Source organism: Triturus cristatus, chromosome 4_1 (assembly GCF_964204655.1).
Source record: "Triturus cristatus chromosome 4_1, aTriCri1.1, whole genome shotgun sequence".
NCBI classification, from domain to species: Eukaryota; Metazoa; Chordata; class Amphibia; order Caudata; family Salamandridae; genus Triturus; species Triturus cristatus.
The window spans coordinates 459643010-459671000 of record NC_140585.1 but is presented as its reverse complement, the minus strand read 5'-3'; positions in this window follow the sequence as shown (position 1 = coordinate 459671000).

Genomic DNA, 27991 nt, shown 5'->3' with positions numbered 1-27991 from the left:
AGCACTATTTTCTTAAATTACTTTCTCCTGCAGGCAGGATATGCTTTCCTGCAGCCACTTGCAGCTTGTTTCTTTTTGTTTGCCTCAACTTGTTTTTAATGGTTTCCTGCTTGTGTCTTGCTTCGGCTAATTTCCACTTAATCTCCCCACGTGGTGCCCTCCTAACACCATCACCTCCCACCCATCGCTGCTTGCCATGCTAAACCTCCCATCCTGCTTTAACCATTTTGTAAGTAAGGTCTCATGATTTCAAAAGCTTGGTGATTTCTGGAAAGCCGGGCTTCTCACACGCGGTTCGTTTTCTGCGTTTGTCATTCATTTGTTCATTACTTTACTTAATCAGAAAATGCACGCAGTTGTGACTTGTGTCTGTTCTTGGGCCACCTGCAGTTTAAGCCTGAGGAGGGCTTTAAAACAACCTGTTAAATGCAGCATGCGCATAAACACAAAAGTGCTATGCGGCCGACTCCTCAATGTCGACAATGGAGACATTTGAATTATTTATTTTCCGAGCGCCGAGAATTCACCTAAGGTGGCCCCCAGCTTTTGTCATCATGCTGCCAGCATCAAATAGGCACACATTAAACTTCTACTGTCACAGCTCGCGAACACGACCAGGCCAAGGGGAATGAATGCATGCATCTAACCCGACAATAAAATGGATTCCCGCAGCGCCACCCAAAATATGTTGATAAATAAGTGGTGCCTGTGTTAATGTGTTCTAAGATTTATATCTTATGTGAGAGAGTTTCATACATATGGATGCATTTCAAACTCCTTGTCATAATAGTGTATTTGTTTTCTGACACACTGAGTGTAGCATTCTATTTCACACATGCCAGCCCTTTTTCTGAAACAATGTATCCTGAATCCCTTTCAATTTTGAGGTGTCAGGCTCCGAGCAGAGTCTCTCTCCCTGGACTCTGCCACTGCCTCTGATGGGGCTTGTTGTGCCTGCACCACTACTGATTGATGGCTGTTGGTGCTGGCCTGTTGACATTCAGGTTAACTATTGGCCTGCTCGGGGGGTAGAATTTCAGAGACCCCCAGGTCTTCCCACGCCAGTGCTTCCTCTCTGCCATTCAGCAGGATTCACCTTCATCACCTAAGGATGGGCTTAAGTTACAGAGAATGTCGGCTACACATGATTACGTTTTTCTTTCTTTACGTATTTTTATGGGCTTCCACAGCATGCGCCAGGTCTCAAGGCATCAGATCACTGTACATAAATTTGGTGCCTCTGACATGCTCTCAGGAATCTTGCCACGTATGACTTACAGGCAGTACCAAGAGGGCTTCTTGACCCCCAAAAGCTCTCAGAAGTCAAGTGGACTTCATCCCTCAACCAGTATTGCACCAGGAGCCGTGTTTGCAGAGTGGTGGAGAAAGGGTGCATTGCCTTCAAAGGCCTCATAGCAATTCCGCTCTGTGGGACTTACTGGAGATAATAGAAGGGCTTGTTGGCCCCCAAAGACCCTCTGGACCCAAGGGGACTTAAGTCCCCAAATCGCAGTGTGCCAGGCACGTTTGCAAAGTGGTGGTGAAAGGACCGTGGCCTTCAGCAACATGCTAGAGTTTTTTTCCCTGTTTTCCTTAATTTTTTCATGGAATAAAGGATTGGGGCAGCCTGCCCCCCTTTTCTGGGACATTTCGGCCCTAGGGACCCCATTCCCTAGGGTCAGCCCTTTTTTCAATAGGGATGACCCTATAGGACATAAAGATATATCCAAGTGCAATCTGGATAAAACAGAGGAGATAACGTCCCAACAATTTTGGAATTTATTTGCCCAATGTATCTGGAGTGATTTTCCTCACTGATATTATATGTTTTTAACTCATCATAACTCAAGTTTTATGTCAAAGAGAGTCAAAACCTTTGTCTTGATAAAGATGGTGATATAAGATATCCATCGAAACGCGTTGATGCTGAGTACATCATACAATCTGTGAAAAGGGCTGTGGTCAACGAGTATTTTATAAATCAAAAAGTACCAGGCTCCACGCCCATGACTTTGTTGTATCACGGATGTGTACTACGTAAATGACATATTGTGTTTGTCTATGTTATGTACTCTCTTTTTTAACTTGTTTGTAGCCGTATAGTTAGTATCTTGTGGTAGTGTACTGGGCAAGGGAATATCGTTGATTAGTAATCTTATGGATTATGTCAAACGTCTCTTCTCTTTATTTAAAAAAAACAGTGTTTTTTAGGAATTTTTAATCAATAAATCGATTTGTATTTTTGCATAATTTTATGTGTTCCGATTGTCTTTTGGCGATTTATGGTTTAATCTTCTTGAGTATGGACTAGGTGGAATTGGAGATGAGGAATCAGGTTTGAATTAAATGTACAGAACGGATGATGATCAGATAATATAATCTTGTCCAAAGGATACTGTTTTCTCATCACTGTATAGTGCCCTATTCCTTTGGTCTAAAGGGGCTCCTCTTTGTTTTGGGAAAAAACTTTATTGACCCAGGGAGCCGTAACCATCTTTAGAAGCTGGACTCTCCTCCACAGGTATACCTGCAGTGCAGACCACCAAATGAAGTACTGCTCCATGTGGGCTATAAGGGGCTAAATCTTATTGTCGACAATGGCTCCTTCCTCAATATCTGCTCAATGAACTCTTGGTCCACCTTCAGGCACTTCCAACTCAGAAACTGTGATAGCTCTGATTATTAGAGTGACCAGGTGAGGGGGAAAGTGTTGGGAAAGGAACTGCGGGGAGGGACAATTGAAAAGGAAAGTGTTAGCTTGCGATAAACTAGCAGCATACAATTGCAATATTGAGTTGAGGTGGCTCTTATATGAAAGTGCTCTTACCCAACTGGGTTAACACAATGAAGACAAGACTTATGGTTTGGTGTTGGTTTGCACTGGCATACAGCCCACACTATGTCATGCACACTAACAAGCTCACTCCAAAAGGTTCTCAATGATACAATCCCAGAACAGTTAAATCACTGTTGTACTCAGTATGGTAAGTAGTACTAATACTAACACCCCCATGTTATAAGGATCCACTTATTAAAGATATCAGGGCAAACTCACATTACGCCAATCTACTTGACATCACTCAAATATCATATTCGCACACGCTTCACATCAGAAAAACGAAATGAACTCCAGCAAAGAGCAAGCCCTGGGGGGCACATTGGGAATTGGAGCTCCCACCCAACGAGGAACTGCCCGATGATGAAGCATGACATCCATTTGGTTGTGTAAAGGCTTTTGCTTTGAGCAATCAGATCCCTGATCTCTTTTCTCAGTTGACTTCCAACCTCCTTTTTCTCTCAATAGGAACTGCATACTCTGTTAATACACATAGTCTAGTATGTCTAGTAAAGTCTTGTTTGCGGTACCTTTATATACTCCTAGTCCCTCTTTTTTTGGTTCAAGATTTGGGATCACCGGCTTGAGACAAGTCACTAGAATCTTCATAAGCACGTTCAGGTCCACATTTGGAAGTGAAATGGGGTGGTGGCTCGCACAACTAATGAAAGCTTTGTTATATTAGGGATGGACCGTAATAGGCCTCCCAGCTCTTTGAAGAATCTGTAAAGCTGGTGGGCCACCAGGTCCTTATCACTCATATGGAGTCCTACATCCCTGTCCCAGCCCTTAAAGTCAAGAATCTTGGCTTTTTAGTGGATGCTAAGCTTTCCATGAAGACTCAGGTGACAAAGGTATCTGCGACCTGTTTTGTGACCGTGAAAAGGCTAGAGAAGTTTATTTGGATACTCCCCCCTTCTGCCCAAACAACTGTCATCCAGGCACTTATTTTATCCAGGTTGGATTATGACAACATTCTTTACTTGGGGCTTCATAATGCCTCCAGGAGATTAATGCAGGTGGTGATGAATGTGGCATCTAAGCTGATTCACAGACTGCCAAAACATGCATTCGTTACACCTCTCCTTCATGAGCTTTATTGACTCATGGTGGAAAAATGCATCCAGGTCTTTTGCTATGTCTACAAAGCTAGGGCAGGGGTTTCCCCCACAATATTAGTGACCTGATAAAAGCTTACCAGCCTGCTCGCTCTCTATTCTCTAGCAACCTCTCCCTGTGGACTGTTTCTCAGCCCTAAGCTCTGGAATGCTTTCCCAAAACATATGAGATTTTATTCTTCACTGATCACCTTCTGCAGCCAACTAAAGACTTGGTTCTTCTGAAATAGCTTGTCCTAGTTGAACTTTACACGTTGCTAAACGTGCCGGGAATCCCCGAGTGGGTAGCCGTCATGCCATATAAACATCTTAACATAACAAACCAGAGCTCTATTTGGAACCCGTCATCTCCTGGGGCCTTATTTTTGGACATAGTGTCAATCGCATACTCAGTTTAATCCCTGTGCTCTCACCCTCCAGGAGCTGATGACTGATGACCCTACTACAAAATGGTGGGCAGTCGGTGGGCAGTCGGACAGCCCTGAAAAATTCATCCTCCAAGGTCTGGTGGGCAGAAGCCTCCGAGCAATAGGCAGCTCCAAGAAAGCACGCAAAAGCCTCAGTGATCTCCACCAAGTGCATCAGAATTTCACCCTTCTCCCCTCAGATAGCTTGAAGGGCAGTACCAGCCTCTCACTGGTGCAGTTGCATGGCAGGCAGCCTGCCCATCTTCTCCCCCGTTCATAGTGCTGCAACTTCAGGTGAAGCAGGGCGTACTCTGCCTGAGAGGTAAAATGGGTATTCAACTCATATTTTGATTGCTCTTATCGACGCAGGAGATCCAGGAAGAGACGTCTTGTGTAAGCCTCTGACAGGGACCGAATGTCACCATTCGACCAGGCCTGCTTATCCTTGGCCACCCGCTTGTGAAGCGAGTCTCTGATCAAAGCCAGAACAAAGCCCCCTTCACAGTGGCTTTGCCCTCCACCCAAAGAACCTGCACAGAAAATATGGAAGGCATGTTATCCCCAAGATAGCTGCAAAAGTGCTCCTCGAGCTGTCTTTTGGCCTCTGATATCTGATAGTGGGAGAGGTTCACCCTCTAGAGCTTAAAGGGATAGAAGAAGTGGCCAAGGTCGAGCCCCTTGAGGTCTAGGGCATGATCTGAGATACCCCCACCGCTATATCGCAGGTTCACAGCAAGAGCAAGGTAGAGTGGGAGAGGTGAAAGAAGTCAATCTGAGAACACGTCCCATGTACACCTGATAGGAAGGTGTATTCCCTGCACCGGGCGTGCTTCAGATGCCAGGAATCAAGCAGCCCATAATCCCCCATGATATCATGAAGGACCTCCCCGTCTCTCATGTTGGCTTTATCCAGAGGACCAGTGCAGGTTAGGTGGGGGTCCATAAGCACATTCCACCCACCCCCAAAAATCACATTTGTGGTGCCAAACTCCGTCAGGAGCCGCAACAGTGAGGAGAGGAAAGGCACACAGCCCTGATTTGGGGCATACGCAGAGTCAACAATCTAGGTCTGGCCTAAGGTCTTGAACTTCACAAATACATAACCACCTAGGGGATCAACCCAAGTTTTCAATATAGTACAAGAAAAGGACTCATGGAAAAGGATGGCAACCCCACACTTCTTTGGGGAAGATGGAGGACCAGTAGGATCACCTGTCTTAGCTGCAAGAGGCAGAAGGCTAATACTGACAAACAGTCCCTCTGAAGTTTATCCAACTCCTGGGGTGGTAAATCAGACTCCTGCAGGAGAGCAATTTCAGGTGAGTGTGTCGCTACATAAGTAAGCGTTGCCTTATGCTTAATGAAGTGGCAGTGCCATTCATATTTAGGGATATAATACGCAGGCTCTTAGGTCTCAAAGGTGTAGTCATGAGAGGCACCTGTAATGAGGTGGACATGTGCAACCAAACTGGGAGGTGCAGGCACTCTCAAAGGAAAGCCACCAGCAGCAAAGAAGGGGGAAGCAGCACCAAGGTTGGATGCAATCAATGGTGCAGCAGCCACCAACAAGACAATGACCCCCGCAGGCCCACGTAAAGTATGAACAGCTCCGGAAAAAAGGAACAAAGGTGATAACAAATTACAAAAGAAAATCTTTAAACAGGTGAGCTTACCTCCCAGCTCCTCACCCACCCAACACTCTCAATTAACAGTAAGAACAAACACCATGTCCAGTCTCATAGAAGCGAACAGATACCGAGCCCAGCAACTGCATATCAGCACAACACTGCAAGGGAAGAAGGATAGAGGGCAAACAGGTGCTCAGATATGACAAGGCTTTCAAAGTTCAGGGGCTCCAAAATGCCCAAAGTAGAAACCCCACCACTGCCACCTCCAGAAATGACCCATAGTAGGTCAACAGGGAGAAAGTTCCATCTCTCAATGAAGCAGGTGGGTGTTACCAGGGGGGCAAGAGAAAACTCTCCACTGTCCGCCCAAGAGCCCACTGGATCCTAGCTTAAGCGGGGAGCGCAACTTTTCCTGATCGCCGTCAGCCACCGACGCACCAACCCAGTGTGCCCTGCCCTCCCATTACTTAAGGACAGAGTCTAGCCTCAGTCGTTCAGGGGAGGTGAAGGCAGAATCTCTCCAGATCATAGCAGGCAAAGGCAGGTCACTCCGGGAGAACCCAATCAAATACTGATCCAACTCCTCTGGGTCATCAAACTCCCGGTTCTTTCATTAATAGTAAGCAGTATCATGGCCGGTTTCAGCAAGCTGTATTGAATTTTCAGTATATGCAACAGCAGCCAAAGCACCAGGAACTTCTTTCGGCACACCACTTTGTCATGCATGAAGTCTGCAGACCATGGGCGAAAGGGCCATTTTGCTACTTGTCTACACTAATAATCAGTTGTGCATGCTGGTGGCGGAGGAAGCACGCAATAATTAGTCTGTGGGCTTTGGTGCGCTTTTTAGAATTCCAACGGTGAGAAGAAGCAGAGCCCAGTGAGAAGAAGCAAAGCCCAGTGAGCTCTGAAAGAAAAGAGGTCATGTCTGTTGCCTCCAGCCCCTCCGGCACACCATTGAAGCAGACATTATTGCAATTACTACAATCCTCTATATCCGTCAGCTTCCAATGGAGATGTCTCACTTCACTATGAACGTTAGGCCTCCAGCACAGTGATGAAATCGTCTAAGGCCTCCACAGTGTGATCCGTAGTGTCAAGGCCCATGTTAAAAGAGCACACATTGGTGCGGAGGGATTTAAGTTCAGCAGCCATGGAGGTGGTAGCGGCATGCATGGAGTCCATCGTGGCCTTGATACCTGTGAGCTTCTTCATGATGGTCTCCATGGCATCTGAAATTAAATGAAAAAGAGATTTATAAGGTGCAGGTCAATTACCCAAAGGTGTCAAGACACTAGCTCATCAAAACAGACAGACATGGTTAGATCTTGATAGATGGTTAGAGGTTAAACAACCATGTCTTCAGCCATTTCCTGAATGCTAAGAGATGAGTCGCATCCTTCAATTTCTGAGGGAGAGAGTTCCAGAGTCTATTTGTCCCAACCAAAAAACTTCTGCCTCCCCAAGCACTTTTCTTGAACCTAGGGATAATCAGATTGTGAGATTGAGCTGAGCGTAACTGGCGTGCAGGGACATACAGGCAAAAATTTTGCTTAAAAAAGACAGGCCCTATATCATGAGTTGCTTTAAATGCTATGCACAAGGCTTTAAACTGAATGCATCGCTTCACTAGTAGCCAGTGCAATTCCTTTAAGGCAGCAGTGGCTGATTTATGCTTAGGGATATTCAACAGAAGCCTGGTGGCCAGCATTTTGAACGTTTGAAGTTTTGTCAGGCATTTAGACCTGAGACTGATGAACAGGCCGTTACAATAGTCGGCCCTAGATAGGACCAAGGCTGTGATCACCAGCTTGCGTACCTTCCTCAGTAATTTTAACATATAAAAAGATGCTGAGGTAACCTGGTTCACATGGCCTTCAAATGTGACCTTTGAGTTGAAGGTAATGCCTAGGTTTTTTACATTATTTGAGGGGGTGAGCAGAGGGCCCAACTCCGATGGCCAAAGAGCAGAGGACCAAACGGAGGTGTTGCTGTCAAAGATCAGCACCTCGGTTTTATTGGTGTTCAACTTCAAGCAGTTGGTTGCTATCCAGTCTCCGACTTGACAGAGGCAAATGTAGAACTGAGCTGCCGTTTCTGATGGTGTCCCAGTCACCGACACCACAATTTGGGTGTCGTCAACATCAGCATAGGATCTAATCAGCTGCGCCAGTGGGGCAACATAAATATTAAAAAGGGTGGGGCTCAACGACAAACCCTGAGGGACCCCACAAGGTAGTGTAAAATTCTGTGACTTAAGTTCTGAAAGAGCAACAAATTGTTTTCGGTCAGATAGAGAAGATCTGAGCACAGATAGGGATTTCCCTTTAATGCCTATCCTCTCAAGGCATTCCAGTAATTTTATGTGATTCACGGTGTCAAATGCAGTGGAAAGATCAAGCAGCACCAGTTGTGCGCTACCCCTTGCGTCAACAGTCTGCCTGATCTGTTCTGAAGCAGATATTAGTGCTAGTCCCATGCTGTGGTGTTTCCGGAAACCAAATTGGGTGGCATCCAGGAAGGCATTTGTCCCAATATATTCAGATAGGGCTGTGTTCATGGCCGCCTCCACTATTTTAGCTGGTAGTGGTAGTCTGGAAATTGGCCGATAATTATTAGGAACCGTCCCATCCAAGTTGGCTCTTTTTAAAAGAGGAAGAACTGACGCTAGTTTCCATTGAATGGGAAAAAATCCTGAAATGACCATTTGGTTAAAAATCAGAACAAGCTGAGGAGAAATTCTTCCTGATAGGAGGTGAAAGATCTTTGGGGGGCAGGGGTCAAGGGGAGATCCCGATTTAGTAGATAGTAGGAGTTTAATGACCTGCTCAACTGTTAGTGAGTTAAAGTATACTAGTTCTGGAGGCTTCGTGCATTTTGGAGTTATTGCCTTGGCTCCTTTAGTTGAGTCTGAGGTAACTGGCTCAGCTAATTGGGCGGTTGCACAAAGAGATGGAAGAGCAGAGAAGCCACTGTAGACTAATTTCACTTTTTCCTGGGAAAAAGTAGCCAAAGAGTCACAGAAGGTCTGACTTTCTGTGGTATTGGCTATATCAGGAGGTTTGGCTAATTTCTTCACTGTCGCAAATAGTTCTTTAGACAAATTCTTGACTGCATTTATAGCTGCGGAGAAATAACGAGTCTTCTCCTCCTGTATAAGTCGTTTATAGTCTAGTAAGGCTTGTTTATACAGGGATCAGTCATTTCAGCTATAGTTGGATCTCCACTTACTTTTCAATCTGCGACAATTCTGTTTTTGGAGTCTGAGCTGCTACAAAAACCAAGGTTCTGAGCATCTAGCTCCTTGATTTATGACAGAAACCTGGTTGATAGAATTGATGAGCCAGTTCTCAAATGCAACTGCTGCTATATTGGGGTCGTTATTGAATTTCAGAGGATTTGTGGCAAGTGAGCTGTCCGGAGTCATCAAATTAATTTTATTCCATTGGCGGAACCGTCTGGCATATTTATTTCTTGAGTTCTGAAATCCCAAATGGTGAGGGGAGAGGAAGAACATAACAACTTTGTGGTTGGACCGGGTAAGGGTGAACAATAAAAGACATTTTAGAGCACTGTTGTTCGAAAAGATCCCATCCAACAGGTGCCCTGCTAAGTGAGTGCAGCCAATTACTTGCTGAGTGAGACCAAAGCTACTCAACATGTCTGAAAAATGTATGGCGTCCTTATCTAATGGGTCTTTAAGATGTAAGTTGAAGTCCCCTAAAACAGTAAAGTCAGCCGACTGAGATATCATATCTAGGGACAGCCCCATTAGATTATGAAAGTCTGCCCTGGGACCTGGTGGACGGTAGAGCAGTAAGCCATTGTAAGAGTAGCGATTGTCTATTGAAATGGTAAATAGAACAGATTCTAAGATTGCTTGGTTAGTTTGGGTATTAAAAGTTCTTTTCCAGCTGCTTCAATGTACTATTGCTAGCTCCCTCCACTTTTCCCAGCTCTGTCTTGCTTAAAAATGGTGTAGCCCCTTGGAACTGCTATGGCCAAGTCTGGGCCTGATGCCCCATCTGCCCAGGTCTCAGTAATAAAAGCTAAGTCCACTCCAGGAGATTCTATGGACATAGCAAATTCAGAGGCATGTTTGCATAGAGAACATGCATGAATCAGGGTGCAAACTATCTGGAAGGTGGCACAGCTTGCCAGCTACCATGTCCATGAATAAGAGCTGCTGGGTGGTCTTCCTTCAGGGCATCAGGTTGTGGCAGCTCGGAACAGACACTGATGGCAGGGGCCCAATGGGTGGCAAACAGTCAAAGTAAGAGAGCAGTACACAAGGCCAACACCCTGTGGGTAGTGCCACCACGATTAGCCACATGCGGGTACACCAAAACCCACCAGAACCACCAGATCGCTGTAACTTTATGGCAGCGAGTTCCAGGGCCAGATGCAGCTCAACTCTCTGCCAGGCAAGGAAACAGCACAGGGCATGCACAGTCCAAGAGCGGCAGGCCTCCACTAACTAGTGAAGGGCAGGACGAACCAGGTGCTGATGTCAGTCCTCACAGGGCGATAGCCGGTCTCCGGAACTCAAAGTATGGCTGAAAGACCCAGCAGACAGATCAGGGTCAAAGAGCGAAAGAGAATGGGCCTCAAGAAGTCAGTGCATGCCTTCCAGGGATGCAGGATGAACTAAGAGTGGGCCGCAGTCCTCACATGGCCCCAGCCATCTGCCGTACCCCCAAGCATTGCCGAGATCACCAGCAGGGGAGGAGGGGCCAGAAAACAAAACAATGTTAACCAGCAAGCTTCAATGCATGCCGCCCAATGGTGTGCCCTGCAGAAGGTAGGCCTGGGGCCCTAGTAAGGGACAAACCATGGCATCCAGGGTAGGCCCCAAAGACAGATCAAGCCCAGCCTAGACCTGGCTGTTTGGATGCAGGAAAAATCAGAGGCAGGGCAGATGTTGAGCGAAAGCACAGCCATCACCAGCAGCATGTCAACTCACCATGTTCACCGCTGCTGCAGTGCCGCTCGGAGTCCCTGAGAGGTGCACTGCTCATTGGAATACAACAGCATCACAGGCTACACCCAACAGTCATAGGAGGCTGCACCATCTGACCCTTTCACCTTCGTGGTGGACAAGAATCATGGACCCTGGGGGGGCCCCCACTTTCCCTCTCCAGTGCTGGCTCCCACACCAGTAAAACAGAGCCCAGAGCTGTCCGATATCCATCTTAGAGCATCGGGTGGCCTGGGAGCTCTAACGGAAGCAAGCTATCTTCCTTCATGGACAATCTCCGCCTTCTGGTTGGCGATTTTAAAAGATTAACTACAGAAGATAAGGTAGTGTTAAAATGCAGAGTATGAATTTTCACTCAGAAGTTGTGATCTTTAAAATGAGGCATGTGTAATTTGCACAGATACAATACAAGGGTTTAAGGCAAAACATAAATGTGACTTAGAGCAAGCAATGCTCAGAGGTAGAAGGCAGAGGATAGAAAGGAAGGAAAGATTTGTTCAAAAGAAAAAGGTGAGACGATAATCAGAAGTTTTAAATCAAAATCAGTTTTCAAGCAGGGTTTTTAGGAATATTGTGGAAGCTTTATGGGAGAACATTCAGAACTGTGGAAGGAAACATTAATTTCATGTGTTACAATACAACTGTTTGATATGAGATCCCACGCATACACACGCCATCACTACCGATGGGTAAAATACAATTTAAATAAATAAGATTAATTTCTCATGAAATCCGATGAAAGGAAACTGCAAAAACAGGAATGTTGTATTTTAAATGTTTATGCTAGAGATGCTCCTCTCTAATGATTAGGGTAAGTTCAAGGAGAAAATTGTTAATTTTAGTAAGTTTGTGCAAAGTAATGCTACTTAGGGCAGGTGGAGCAGGGGCTGTCTCCTACCTGGAGCACCCACAACATAACCACAATCAAGTGTGAGATCTTGCATCTATCTGTCATTCAGCCTTCCTGTAGTAGTAACGAAAAGAGGAAATGACCTGCCTAGAAACTGCCACACCTGAGCAATGGAAACTTCAGCCCAACCTCTCATATTGACCATCAACCAAACCTATAGTACCCAGGAAGCACAAGTAATGAGCTGCCTCTTTCTAACAAGGACCTCAATAAATCTTTAAGGAGAGCCCTGTTTCCATTGTTCCTTACTTCAGTGTCTGCTCTCTACCCTCAAATCAGAGGAATGCAGGCAATGCACTTCCCCTGTCTGTGTAAGCAGCCCATCCCTTGCTGGTCTCTTTCACCTCGCCCAATAGCTCCCTTCACACTTCTTGTAGTCAGTGGACATCAGACAGAGGTTTGCTCACTTTGCAAATCCCAGTAGGACTGACCCTGACCTTCACATTGCAGGAACCAATTAAAAAACCTATTTAGCAGATAAATAGTAATGCACATTAGGCTGTTTCAATTTGCATTGCAGCAATACAAATAATCATTGAATTTAAACAAACAATCTCTCTTCTCTACGTCCTCCTAACGCCCAAACAAATCCAGCTTCAACTGATTCCAGAATTGCAACACAGATGTATACTTTCAAGGATGCGCCGAGCATGCTGTGAGTACTAAGTAATGAAGCATCTGTTTAACAAGGACACTTCTGATGCTATTGATTTAATCATTATTGTCAGCACCAGGTCAATGAGCAGCAGTATGCAGACCGAGCCAACAGGCTCCATAGAAACCTTGGGGCTTATTTATAAGCCCCTTGCAACACTACATCACGTTTTTTTCTGCGTTGAAGGAGTGTGCAGTGGGGTGTTGCTGGGAGAGATCCCAGCAACATCCATGGCTTTTTGACACTGCCCCGGATTTACAATAAATCATAACTAAGGCAGTGCCAAAAACGTACGCCTCCCCAGAGGAGGCATAAGGTAGGCCCAACGAGGAGAAATATCTTTATTTCTCCTCGTTAGGTCGAGCCTGGTGGCAGCGCACTTGCTCTGCGAGACTGCTGTGGTAGAGTGTGGGAGAGAAGCCGTGCCCACTCTCCTCCCATATTTTTAATTGGCTTGTGTAATTGTCCTTCGTAAATGCTGCCTTCAGATTTGTTAATGGGCTTGTTTGTCCCTCCTTAGTACGGCATTGTCTTCATTTGTAACCTCCCATGGGAACTGCCCCCTTTACTTCGGTTGTTACACTGGAACTATTATTTAGTCTGTATGCAAACTGCTTGTGTTTTTTTAACACGGGTGCCCGCTTTCAATTACTTTAACCCAGCTTTATCTTGTGTCTCTTTCAACCTCCCCACCCCCAAGTGAAATGGATTTAGAAATGATTAGTGAATTAAGTCATGTGAATTCCAGGTAGCACATAATTGTGTGCTAATGGGCAGAAGCTGACAACAGCACATCTGTGTTACATGTCATCTGTACTAAAGCCACCTGACGGGTTGTTTTCAACAGCCTGTTTTATTAAGAACAACACCACCACTACCAATACCACCGCCACCAATACCACTGCCAATACCACCACCAATACCACCACCACCACCATCAATACCACCACCATCACCAATTCCACCACCACCAATATCACTAATACCACCACGACCACCACCACCACCACCAACACCACTGCCAATACCACCACCAATACCACCACCACCACCATCAATACCACCACCATCACCAATTCCACCACCACCACCACCAGTAATACCACCACCACCACCACCAATAACACCACCACTATTACCACCCCTTCCAATACCACCACCACCACCACCAATACCAATACCACTACCACCAATATCACTACTACTAATACCTCCACCAATACTACCTCCACTACTACCACCACCACTACTACCAATACCATCACCACAACCATCAATACCAACACCACCAATACCACCACCACCAATACCACCAATACCTCCACTACCAATACCACCACCACCAATACCACCACCACCATTATCACCATCACCAACACCACCACCACCAATATCCTCACCACCAATACCAAAACCACCAGTGCAACCACCACCAATACTACCACCAATACCACCACCACCGCCAATACTACCACCAATACAACCACCACCAATACTTCAACCACCACCAATACCACCACCACCAATACCACCACCACCACCACCAATGCCACCAATGCCACCACCATTAATACCACCACCACCAATACCTCCACCACCACCAATACCAATACCACTACCAACACCAACACCAATACCACCACCAACACCAATACCCCAAATACCATCACCACCAATCCAATGCCACCACCAATCTAATACAACCATCAATACCACCATCAATACCAATACCACCACCACCAATACCACCAGCACAAATACCACCACCACCAATACCACCAATACCACCACTAATACCACCACCGATACCACCACCAATACCACCATTAATACCAATAACACCACCAATACCACCACTAATACCACAACCACCACCAATACCACTACCAATACCACCATCACAACCATTACTATCATCACCACCAATACCACCACCAATACTACCACCACCATCAATTCTACCACCACCAATACCCCCACTACCAACACCAATGCCACCAATACCAATACCACCACCAATACCAATACCCCAACCAACACCAATACTAACACCATCAATACCAATACCAAAATCACCACCACCACCAATACAACCACCAATACCACCATCACTACCACCACCAATACCACAACCACCAATATTGCCACCGCCAATACCACCACCACCACCACCAATACCACCACCAATACCACTACCACCAATACCACCACCACCACTAATACCACCACCACCAATACCACCACCACCATTACCACTGCCACCAATACCACCACCATCAATACCACCACCACCACTATCACAGCCACCACTAATACAACCACCACCATTACTAGCACCTCCAATACTAATACCAAAACCACCAATACCACCACCAATCCCACCATCACCACCACCACCAACACCACCACCACCACTGCCACCAATACCGCCACCACCAATACCACCACCACCAATACCACCACCACCAATACAACCACCACCACCATTACCACTGCCACCATTACCACTGCCACCAATACAACCACCACCAATACCACCACCACCAATACCACCAACACCAATTCCACAACCAACACCAATACCACCACCACCAATACAAATACCACCACCAATACCACCACCACCACAGATACCAATAATGGAAACCACCACCAATAGCACCACCACCATTACCACAGCCAGCAATACCACCACCAACAATACCACCACCACCAATACCACCAATACCATCACCAACAATACCACCACCACCAATTCCACCACCACCAATACTACCATCACCGACAATACCATCACCAAAACCACCACCACCAATACCACCACAACCACTAATACCCCCACCACCATTACCTCTTCCACCAATACCACCGCCACCAATACCACCACCACTAATATCACAGCCACCACCAATACCACCACCACCACTAATACCACCATCACCACCACTACCACCACCACCAATACCACCACCGCCAATAACAGCACCACCACCAATACCACCACCACCACCAATACCACCACCACCATTACCACTGCCACCAATACCATCACGCCAATACCACCACCACCAATCACCAATCTCACAGCAACCACCAATATCACCACCACCATTACCAGCACCACCAATACCACCACCAATACCCCCACCACCAATACCACCACCGCCAATAGCACAACCACCACCACCAATCCCACCACCAATCCCACCACCACCAATCCCACCAACACCAATACCACCACCACCAATACTAATACCACCACCACCAATACCAATACCTCAACTGACACCAATACCACCACCACCAATACAAATACCACCACCAATACCAATACCAAAACCACCACCACCACCTATACCACCACCACCACCAATACCACCATCACCACCAGCACCACCACCACCACCAATACCAGCTCCACCAATACCACCAATACAAATACCACTACCACCAATACCACCACCAATACCAATACCACAACCAACAAAAATACCACCACCACCAATACCAATACCAATACCACCACCACCAATACTACCAGCACCATCAATACCAACACTAATACCACCAATACCACCACTAAGACCACAACTGATACCACCAATACCACCAATACTACCACCAATACCACAAATACCACCACCACAAATACCACCACGAATACCACCACCAATACCATTGCCACCACCACCAATACCACCATCACCACTACCACCACTACCATCAATACCACCACCACTACCACCAATACCACCACCACCAATACCACCACCACCACCAATATCAATACCACCACCACCAATACCACTATCAATACCAATACCACCACCAATACAACCACCATCAATGCAACCACCACCAATAACACCATAACCAATATCACCACTACTATCAATACCACCACCATCAATACTACCACCACCAATACCAGCAACATTACCACCACCAATACCACTACCACCACCAATACTACCACCACCATCAATACCGCCACCACCAATACTATTATCACCACCAATACCAATACCAGTACCACCACTAATAATAATACCACCACCACCAATACCATCACCACCACCACCAATACCACCACCAAAACCACCACCACTGCCAATACACCACTACCACCACCAATCTCCCAATACCACCACCACCAATACCACCATCACCACCAGTACCTCCACCACCACCACCACCACCACCAATACCACCACCACCAATACCACCAATACCCCCACTACCACCACCAATACCACCTCCAGTACCACCATCACCAGTACCACCACAACCACTACCAATACCACCTCCCCCAACAATAACACCACCACCAATACCATCACCTCTACCAATACCACCACCCATACTACCACCACCACCAATACCAGTACCATCACCAATACCAATACCACCACCAATCCCCCAATACCAATACCACCACCACCAATACCACCATCACCACCAGTACCTCCACCACCACCAATACTACCACCACCAATACCACCAATACCATCACCACCACCACCAATACCACCTCCAATACCGCCATCACCAGTACCACCACCACCACTACCAATACCACCTCCCCCACCAATAACACCACCACCAATACCATCACCTCTACCAATACCACCACCAATACTCCCATCACCATCAATATCAGTACCATCACCAATACCAATACCACCACCAATACCACCACCACCAATACCACCACCACCAATACCACCTCCATTACCACCAATACCACCACCAAATCCCCCAACACCAATACCACCAAAACTGCCACCACCTATACCACCATCACCACCAATACCACCACCAATATCACCTCCACCAATACTACCACCACCACCAATACCACCACCACCAATACCACCACAATCAATACCACCACCAATACCGATACCACCACCACCACTAATACCAATACCACCACCAATACCAATACCACCACCAATACTACCACGACCAATATCACCAATGCTGCCACCACCATCACCAATTCCACCACCACGAATACCAATACCACCACCAATACCAATACCACCACCAACAATACCAATAACACCACCTCAGCACCTCTCACTCACTAGTAGTAGCAGGGGCACTGTACGAGGCCAGAGCTGCAGCCAAAACCATCCCTCCCTCCAGGCCGGCCATAAAGGACAGCCCAGCCCTGCACCGGGAGGTGAGGCAAGGGCCCTACTACAGCTGGAGTGTTTTTTTTAGGCCAAAAATAGCAATGACATTATGCATGCCACACTGCACACTCAAATCATGGACAGGGCAGGAAATATCCCCCCCTCCTGCTCTTTCTCCTGAGCGGCGACAGTGTAATCATAGAGCGATAGCTGTTGGAGCGCTTTGTTAGTGTTTATAGCTCGGATCATATGTAACTTTCACTTCACACTTTGTGTCTGTGTAATTTACAACATTTACACATCTTCTTCACTGCACTATTACTACTTCGAAGACGTAATAGTCCAGTCTCTTCCTCCTTTATTGCAATACAATATGTCTCCCATTTGCGAGAGTTTAAGCTAATAGTATTGTAAATGACAATGCTTTTTATTTATGTTTTAAAACCCAAAAACATAAATAAAAGGCATTGTCATTTACCATGCCAATAGCTCAAACTCGTGTAAATGCGAGAACTATTGCATTGCAAATGCTTGATTTTCCTTTTGAGATCAAGCCTTGGCAGTGCTTCTGCTTAGCAATCTGTTGTAATTGCTTTGTGGCGTTCCAACTTCACCCATTGTTTGCCTTTGCTTTTCATTTGTCTATGTCAGTGCCCTTTAAAAATCCTTGCTAGCTAATTGTCAGTCCTGCCTCTTTGTCCCTCCTTTTTCTCTTCCGTTCCTCCCATGTAGTAGGATCCAGGTACTGTCTCATTACGCTGCAGTTCTTTATCTGTTTTTTGTTGGACTCATTTTTTCTTGGTTTCCTGCTCTGTTACTGTTTCCCTGTGTGCAGTTTTGGCACCATAGCTGAATACATTTAAATATAGCTTTCCTTCCTCCCACCTCCTCTTAACTCTACAGTTTTATTAGTGCTACCTCTTGCCCCATGCCTCCTGCTTTCTTGGGTATATTGTTTTAGACTTTTAGCAATTTTCAATATCAACCATGATTAAGGATGTTTGTTTGGTTTTGGGCTTTGTTTTAAGGTGGATTAGGCTTGTTGTTTTTTTTATATCAATCAAAAGGTTTTGGAACTGTTTTACTGTAATTTGAATTATTATTTTTGTTAAAGATGAAGACCACTTATTTCTCTCATGGATGCTGCTGCGGTAGCATGCTCTAGATGCAGGTAGCATGCATTAAAGGTGAGCACACTGGACACCTTGGGATGAGAGCCTGCCCCGCCACTTTGCTTCTGAGTATGGAGGCCACAAGGCTCAGGCACAAGGGAGATTTAGCGTTTTGGCGACCTCGACTGCTCTGTCCTAACAAAAGGAGAGGAGTGAAGGAAGTGGCCCTGAGGCCACCCAGGTTATCTACAACCACCTAATCGCCGTCCAAACAAATGAAGAGTCGGGCAGACAGTAGAGAATACAAACAGTTATTTATTAGTAATACTCTGCAGAGGAGTCCAATCTGACCTGCATCCTAAGATGTCTGCCGAGGGACTGGCCCCCCAACAGTCTGCAATGCTTTACCATTCCTCCCAAGAACCCCCAACCATGCCTACAGTGGAAAGTTACCGGTTTAGGTCGAACATGAACAAAGGAGGCACAGGAGGATGGGCTACCACCTGCCAGATGGGTACACACTATCACAGTCTCAAGGTTACCGTGATGGGTCTCAGAGTCTCCTAACGTGGGAGCAGAGCTACACACACAGATTGGTATACGAAGGCAGAATGGCCTTTTCATTAGTAAGTCCGAAGACAACCTTGAACAGAAAAGAAAATAATAACAAAATACAGTGTTCGGCTGAGGCAAGCAAGACGAGTAACAGGGCCTAGTTCAGACACATCCTACTGGGGATTGCGAAACACAAAAGGAAGTCACACTCGCCAACTGAAGCTCGCACACTCAGTGGGTTACATAACGTGGATACGAATGGTGTCTAATTTAGCCACACACTGCTAACCTTGTTGCAGGGATTCTGCTCATGCACAGAACTATGCGCAGGAAACCAGGACCTCGGTGAATTGTGGTGTACCAAAAAACTCACCTCAGTACCCAGAACCCCTATCCAACCAGCATCAGTGTCCCATTCGTTATCCATATTATCTCGAAGGTCCCAATGTATAGACAACCCAGAACAAGCGACTTAGAGTATTCTCAGGAATGGTGGGAATCAGAAATACCTGTTCGCCATACCCTCGTGAGCTGCTGATATTAGAGATGGTCTGCAGTCCGCGTTGGGAATCAATCTGTCACCAACGTCGTTAATTCTCACTAATGGGACTTTATCAGGACTTAAGTAATAATGGTAACGAGAAGGGAACTCTCTCTGGAAATTACCTCCCTTCTCTGTAGCAGCAATAGCTGCCAAGATGTCATCATCAATCTTACTTTTGGATCTTGTAACTGCTGCTACTAAATATGTCGCCACTGCTGTTTTCGCTGCTTCGTCAGCAAAGCTGTTTCCGACAGCATGGACACCAACTCGCTGGTGCCCAAGAGTTACATTCACAAGAGGCAGATGTTCTTTAAGTTCTGCCACTCAAACCCAAAGCATTTTATGCTTAATTGTGCAACCTTTGGAATCACGATATTCATTTTGAGACCAAAAGAATAGATTGTCGTTGAAGGACTGAACACAGTAAAACGAGTCACTAACTATAAGAGTAGTGACTCGAGGATCAGTAAACTCCAGTGCAAGCAACAGAGCACGTAGCTCCGCCAATTGTGCGGTACAATCACCCAATGACTGCGTATGCACGACATCAGATTGGAATTCACCATTTACGAAAGTACCTGCCACAATAGGCGTGCTTCGATCCCGTCACCAGTTGCGCCGAACCGTCAGTATAAATGACACAATGGTAATCTTCGAGCAGGCGCAAAGACAGAGGAGCCGAATGAACGAATTCATATTGCAAGTACTCCTGCGTCTGTAATGAGGCATCAAAGATGTAAGTGACATCTGGCGATGTCAGAGAAGTGGCCCATTGTATCCAACGTGGATGCAAAGCTTTTGAATTGGGTACACTGGCTTTCGTATGTGATTTGTATGCAATGGGGACGGTGTCGCCCTCATTGAACGTTAAGTACGTGAAGCCCACTGCGCCTGGCACAATTCTTATTACCAGGTTTGTGAGGTTATCACGCGTCAGTAAGTATTTTGAAGCAAGAAGATCAGCCTGTAATGATTGCAAAATGGCTGAATGCTCTGGCAGCCAGCTCGATTTGGAACAAGTAGGTTGTACCAAGGCATATAGCGGCTTGATACGCTGGGCATAATCAGGAATGTACGTACGACCGAAATTCAGAAAGCCCAGTAAAGACTGTAATTTTTTCAATGTTGTAGGAGCACGCAGACATGCGCACTTTTCCAGAAAGTGAAGAGCTAAACCTCGACCCTCATTGTTGAGCTCGTAGCCCAAAAACAACACTGTATACTCTGCAATGTGAGACTTCGCAAAGTTGAATTTGTATCCGAAGTCTGCAAACATAACAATAATGTGATCAACGCGAAACAGATGCGGCCACAACTCGTCATCCGTGAGATAGATATCATCAACATACGAGTACGCATCCGGGTCAATGCTCTCTAACAGAGAGACCACACGTGCGGCAAAGACGCCAGGGCTATTTTTAAAGCCCATGTCCAATCTTTTAAATTGTTTTTGCTTGCCGCCCGATGTAAACGCTGTCCACTGACTACTAACAGAGGACAGGTTATGGCTGTAAAAGCCATTTGATATGTCAAGTGTGGTTTTAAACCTTTTACGCACAACACTATCAACTAGGGCAGAACTGTGGGTATTCTGTACCGCGCACGTCCGGCAATGAGAGTTTAGGTGCCGGTAATCCAAAACTAGGCGGTACGACCCATCAGGCTTCGTTACAGTGAATAAAGGATTATTCATTGGTGACACACATGTTTCAATAACACCCTGATATTCCAATTGATCAAGGATTTCCGTGACGTGAGATCTAGCTTTGCGGTGCATGGGATATTGGGGTTGTGGTTGAGGCATAGACCGTAAGGGAATCTCATCGCTGGGGGACAATTTATCCCAGCCTACCTGAGTACGATACAAAGCCGGTGTAAGCACCTGAGCCCACTCTTTGGCAAACCTTTCAGTATGCTCCTTTGGCACAGTATGCGCAAAGGACGGGAGGATTACCTCCTCCCCTCTAGGAGCATCTAAAATGAAAGTCGGTGGCCAGTCCGCCTCTGCCAAGAGAATGTCATAGGAAGAGATCAGATTATCCCAAAAAATCCCTTGTATTGTACGTTGTATGTCACCTTCAATTAAGAGGACTATATCATATAGTCTGTCAGGGGGAGCCACTCTAGTGTCCGCAGTTTCTACAGTAACGAACGTGTCAGTTGCTGTCGTGTCCAGATATGGACGTAGTGCTTGCCGCACTACTGTAACCTCCACTGCACTGTCGAGCAGCGTTATTGCCCATGTCAGGTTCCAAAGCTGCGGCCGTACTTTCTGTGGCATACCTCGCTGTTAGCGCAGCAACCTTCTTCTTTTGAAATGGGGGACGTTGACGTGCAAACTCTACCTTCAGCGTGACGGGGTTGCTCACGACCTTGCTGGGCACCCCGACCTTTGCCACGTTCTCCTCCACCGGACTGCGAGGCCAATGTTTCCTGTGAAGAACGAGGAGAACGTTCAGTAACCTGAAATCTATCAGATGACTTAATACTAGTGTGATCGCGCAAATCGTATGTGCACTCACTAGTTGGCTGTGTGGGAGACGCACAACGAGACCCCTGTTTCTGCAGCTGCTTTCCCTGTTTCTTTTGTCTCCAATTTTGCTTTGGAAAATTTGAACAATCGTCTTTAACAGACGAGCTCACCTTAGTTTGTTGTATCAGGTCAGGAATGACTATAGTTGGTTTAACCCCTAAACTACTGCGGCCAATTGTTCTATACGCCTCCGCAATAATTTTAGGCAACTCTTTCGGCTTATCGAGTTCATCGACGCGGGCTAAGCCATTAGCCACTTGGAATTGTACCGCATCTCCCTTGAGGTTACCAAGGACGAGAGAGGCAACTACGTCGAATACTCCGACAAGTCGCATTCCCAACTCAACTGCCGCCTCCGGACCGTGATTATCTTGAACACGTTTAATAACGGAGGGGAGCACGGCCATAGACAGAGTGTCAAAGCACTTCGAGTAGACCGTGGCAAAATCCTTACCCCAGGTGTCACAATCGGATACTTCTGGGACCAAGTCTTTCGGCAAACTTATGGGGCCTCATGTAGGTAGCCAAATACCGGTCGGTAACGGCCGATTTTCGGTAAATATGCCGTTACCGACCGGTATTCAGACAAGTGAGATGTAGGAGTCCAAAAACGACTTTTCGGTAAATATGAGGCGGTAAATACCGAATCATATTTACCGAATTCTAAAATACCGAATCAGATTTACCGAATACATACTTAACGAATCGGTAAATATGAAGTGGTAAATATGAAGTGGTAAAAATCAAAATGACATGTAGGAGCACTCGGTAATTAAGAAATCAAAGAAAATCGTTAAATAAGAGTCGGTAATTAACACGGATTGAAAGCAGGTGGTAACCATCAACAGTGCATATAAGCAATCCCAAAATGCAACAGCGTGGACAACATGGCCGCTATGTATGTCATTGCAAGGCGCCTACGTCTACAGGCAGCAGGACTGAGGGTTTGGCGACGGAAGGAACGCATCTACAGACAGAAAGTTGTCTGCTGCAATAATGTTCTGTTTCCACCCCCGCATGGGCGGCTGGATGTTTCCATCTGGCCGTCGATTCCAACCTTGAAAGCAGAGTTCAACAAGTTGTGCAGAATAAGAGCTCCATTGTCCCAAAAAGAGGTGCCTTTGACTTCCTCTCGTGAAACATTTGTCCTTCACGTTGCTAATTCGCGCACTGAGGTACAGGCGCTTCTGAATACTGACCTCCCCCTGCATTTCGGCTCTTTGATCCATACTATGTTCAATGCCTCGTCCACCACCGGCCTGGCTCATTTTTTTAAACTTGTGGGCTCAGGTCTCGTGACCTCTTTCCAAACTATTTTTTGTGTGATTCCGGCATTTCTTCATTCACTTTTCTCGAGCATCTTTGGAGGTGTCCCGCTGCTTCTGGCGCTAGTGGCAGGTGTGCTGCTTTTCCTTTTTGTACTCCGGAATGGCTGCTCCTTCTGTGCCACACGAGCACCTGTCCCGTCTGCATCTTCTTCGTGATAGGATGCTTGACTTTTATGGTACTTTGCCATTGGCGACTTTGAGCCTGGCTTATGGATTATCCTTCAGGTATTCCTACTTCACCTGCGTACAACCTGTATTTCACTGCCTGGATTGTCCCTTTGAATGGCCTCTGGATTTGTGCTTGACCAACATGGTGTCTCCGGTGCCGGATTTCGATCGACTGATGAGGCCCTTAGTGTCTCACGAGTTGGCCTGTTCTGGTGTCCGGATTATGGCCTGTGGTGCGGCGCATGGTATCCTGGGTAATTGGGACATCTCAGCGGCCGCCAACGACTTCTTGGCTATGAGCTATTTGGAGGAACATTCCGGGTGCCCTCTGATTGTGCTAGAGGCACCGATGGTTGGAGAACACGTATGTTCCTTTTCTTTACTTAATTGGATGGCTGAGACTTTCAGTGGCCCTGCAAACGATTTTTTGTTGGAAGCAGTGGCCACATATGCAGCCTAAACATTCATGGATTAACTGGACTGTCGTCCATTGCGCCTGTGCTACTGGACAGCACCCTGGCGCAACATTTATTTCTTTTATTTCTCATTTTTCTCTTCCTGATGGTCGGTTTGAGGTTTATTATATACTTGCATTTTTTAAGAATTCTATGCTGCTATTTTTTGTAGTTTCGGACTTTGGCGCAGCATTGGTTACGCCTTGTTCTGCTCTGACGAAACTGAACTCTGCGTTCTCTCTTTTCTTGCCTATTGAATGGTGCTTCGATCAAGGGGGCGTGTAGTGAGTTCTCCCTGAATACGTACATACATTGTTAAGTTAGCATAACCACGTTAAATGTTAGAAAGCCATCTTTTGGTCGTTGCACACGACACTGCGTTTACATGTTATTTCTTAAATAAACTGCTGACTCGAGACTTGCTTCACACGAGAGCAATCTGTTGTTACCATCCCAAGCTCTGCGCAGCGACCTTGGTCTGTACATGGTGTGACGAACAGTCTGGAATATTACACAATGCATGTTTTCCACTCTAGGTTGATCGACCCACTATTGAGTCATAACACACGAGCAGCTGCACATACCTGACAGTTGGTGCTTTTAATATCACGGACATCATGTTTATTGTTCAGACCGAAGACGAGCCTTCCTGCGAGAAGACTCCTGATGCTCCTGTGATGTGATTTCACTAAGCTGATCTTTGAGGTATGGGGTCCCCTATTCAAGCCTAGGAGACCTTCTATTAGCATGATAATAATATTAGCTTCTTAGTAAAGGGAAGGTGGTAGTATCCTCGGTATTTTCCGATTCGGTAAATACCACCTCGGTATTTACCGATTCGGTGAATTCCGATTCGTGATTACCGAATGTTACCGAATCGGTAACTGTTACCGAATTTTTACCTACATATAACTTACCGATTCTAATTTACCGATTCGGTACGGCTCGGTATTTAAGAAACGGTATAATTTATTTACCTACATGAGGCCCATGGTGAGGATTTTGTGTTTCTCCACTGTCGTAGAGTGTGGAAACACTGCTTCCAGTTGGTCAAATTTCTCGGCAAGCCAATAAGGCAAATCGTCCTTATTCTGGGGGCGCTTGCCCATCACCGAATTAACTATGACTGGGCTAATAACAACCGCAGGATGACCAGCTGGTACACCCGCAACAGCAGGTGCCCCCACCTGCACATTGCGCGAAACGTATTGCACCAAAGCCCTATATACTGTAATGAGGGCTGTGTGGAGTGTACGCAATTCATCCACCGCAATAGTCAAATAGCGGGGGTGAGGCATAAATCCGGCCAGCAGCGGCCACGTGGCCCCTGAAATTGACAAAGGGCCGAGTCTAGCCGGTGCAACCGCATGGGGAAGGGCACCATTAAACCAAATGCTATGCTGCCAGGCTGAAAGTGGAATCTCCAGCGTCCTGTATGGCGTATGATTTGCTGGGACCCGTGTGTGAGTATACGAGTGAAACGTATTCATCATTCACTGCCGGCAGCGTCACCCAAGAGTAAAACAACTCGTAAGGGTGTGACGCGTCAGCACTCACCACAAAAATTACGGCCATCGCATCGTCCGGTACCCCATACTGCGTCAAATGACGCCGCAAAGGTTTACGACTATGTGCTGCAATTTCGACCGGCATAAGGACACAGAGAAGAACAACAATGGATTTTACAGTAGCACACAGGTTCAGAAATATAAAAAACATTTTTAATTTACAAGCTTGTATGAACCTATGAGGTCACTAACAGGTAGGTGAAATCCGTCACTCACGTTATCCGGAAACAAGAGTGAGGGTGTTGTGGACTAATATAAGCACTACTAAGGCATTTCAAATCAAAAGACCAAACGTTAGGTTCGCCATGTTGCAGGAATTCTGCTCATGCACAGAACTATGCACAGGAAACCAGGACCTCAGTGAATTGTGGTGTACCAAAAAACTCACCTCAGTACCCAGAACCCCTATCCGACCAGCATCAGTGTCCCATTCGTTATCCGTATTATCTCGGAGGTCCCAATGTATAGACAACCCAGAACAGGCGACTTAGATTATTCTCAGGAATAGTGGGAATTAGAAATACCTGTTCGCTATTATTCATATTTCAATCCACAACAAAGTAATCGGAGACACGGTAAAGTTTAAAAGGTTTATTTTATAAGCTACGTGTCCTAAGATGCAGTACTTTGGCTAACATAAGCAGACAAATGATTATAATTAAAACCATCCGCATTGTTACAATACCATAGAAAATGAAAGGAGAAATCATAATATTAATGACAGTGGAATACAGCCACCTTCATTTCGCTAGTAAACTAATATTATTAGACTAGTAGAAGGTCTCTAGGCTTGAATGGGGAACCCCATACCGTAAAGATCAGCTTTATGTGGATCACATCACAGACTCAGCTTTGCTCTGCGCCTGGAAATGTTCTTCTCCAGAACTTGTTTCAAACGCATGCAAACTGTAATATTAAAGGCTCTCGACATTCAGGTATTTGCAGCTGTGTGCATATTATGACTAGAGAGTGGGCCGATCAACCTGGATTCAAAAACATACATTGTTTAGCGGCTCAGAGTGTTTTGCACATTATGTTCAGACCAAGGTCGCAGCGCACGTCTAGGGAGGTGAACAACAGACAGTTCTCATGTGAAGAAAAGGCAAGCAAGCAGTTCTCAATTAATAACATGTCTCTGCAGTGTTGTGTACAAAAGCAGCAAAAGTGACAAGATAGCTTTCTAAAAGCTAACACGCTTATGCTAACATAGCAATGTATGTATCTAAATCGCTACCTTCACTACAACCTAATGTAACACGAAACAGGTGTATAACAAGAATGTTTTTTTTTAAGCCTAACAGACCCTCCTTTTAGCAGTGGATGCTTAATGCTCTATTGGCGCTATCCGGTAGGGACTTTACAATTCTAAGCAGGGGAGAAAATACCTTGTATAGTCACGTGAATCACAAAGGAAACCAAAGCAGCATATATGTTTATCAAAATATCTTTGGTATTCAAAAATACCCTCATCTATCAGCATCATGTCCTGTATGTCTTGCATCATCATAGCGGAAACTTTATTGTCTCATTCTGGCAATTTAGGGACTGATGTCGGTTTACCCACGCAATAGGTGCAACATGCTAGAAGGCAATTGACACATAGGCAACATGTGAGGATGACGCCTGCAATAGATACTAAGAATAGAAGTATCTTCCAACCCCAGGATGACATCAGACCCCAAAACCATCCTGTCCAGTGTCTAGGGCAGTGCACCCGTTCAGCTCACCCTACCCTATCGCAGGCACCTTAGACACAGTACCCACCACCTTGTCTCAAGTCCTTCCCTAACTGCTAGACTGTCCCTCTAGTACCTGTCCTTCTGCCGGGGGCGTAGATTATACCTGGTGACTCCAGGCACTGTTTCATCTACAAAAAGGCGGTGAAACTCATGATCAGATGGGCATGGAGACTCAGACTTTTGTGGATCAGAAGAGGGAGAAACTGGGGCAGCCCTTATCTGCGGAGGGACCGCCTCAAGCAGGGTAGCTCCACTCTCCTCGTCCGTCTACACCCACCTTAACCGGACGTCAGAGAAGGGAACGAAGCGAGGCACC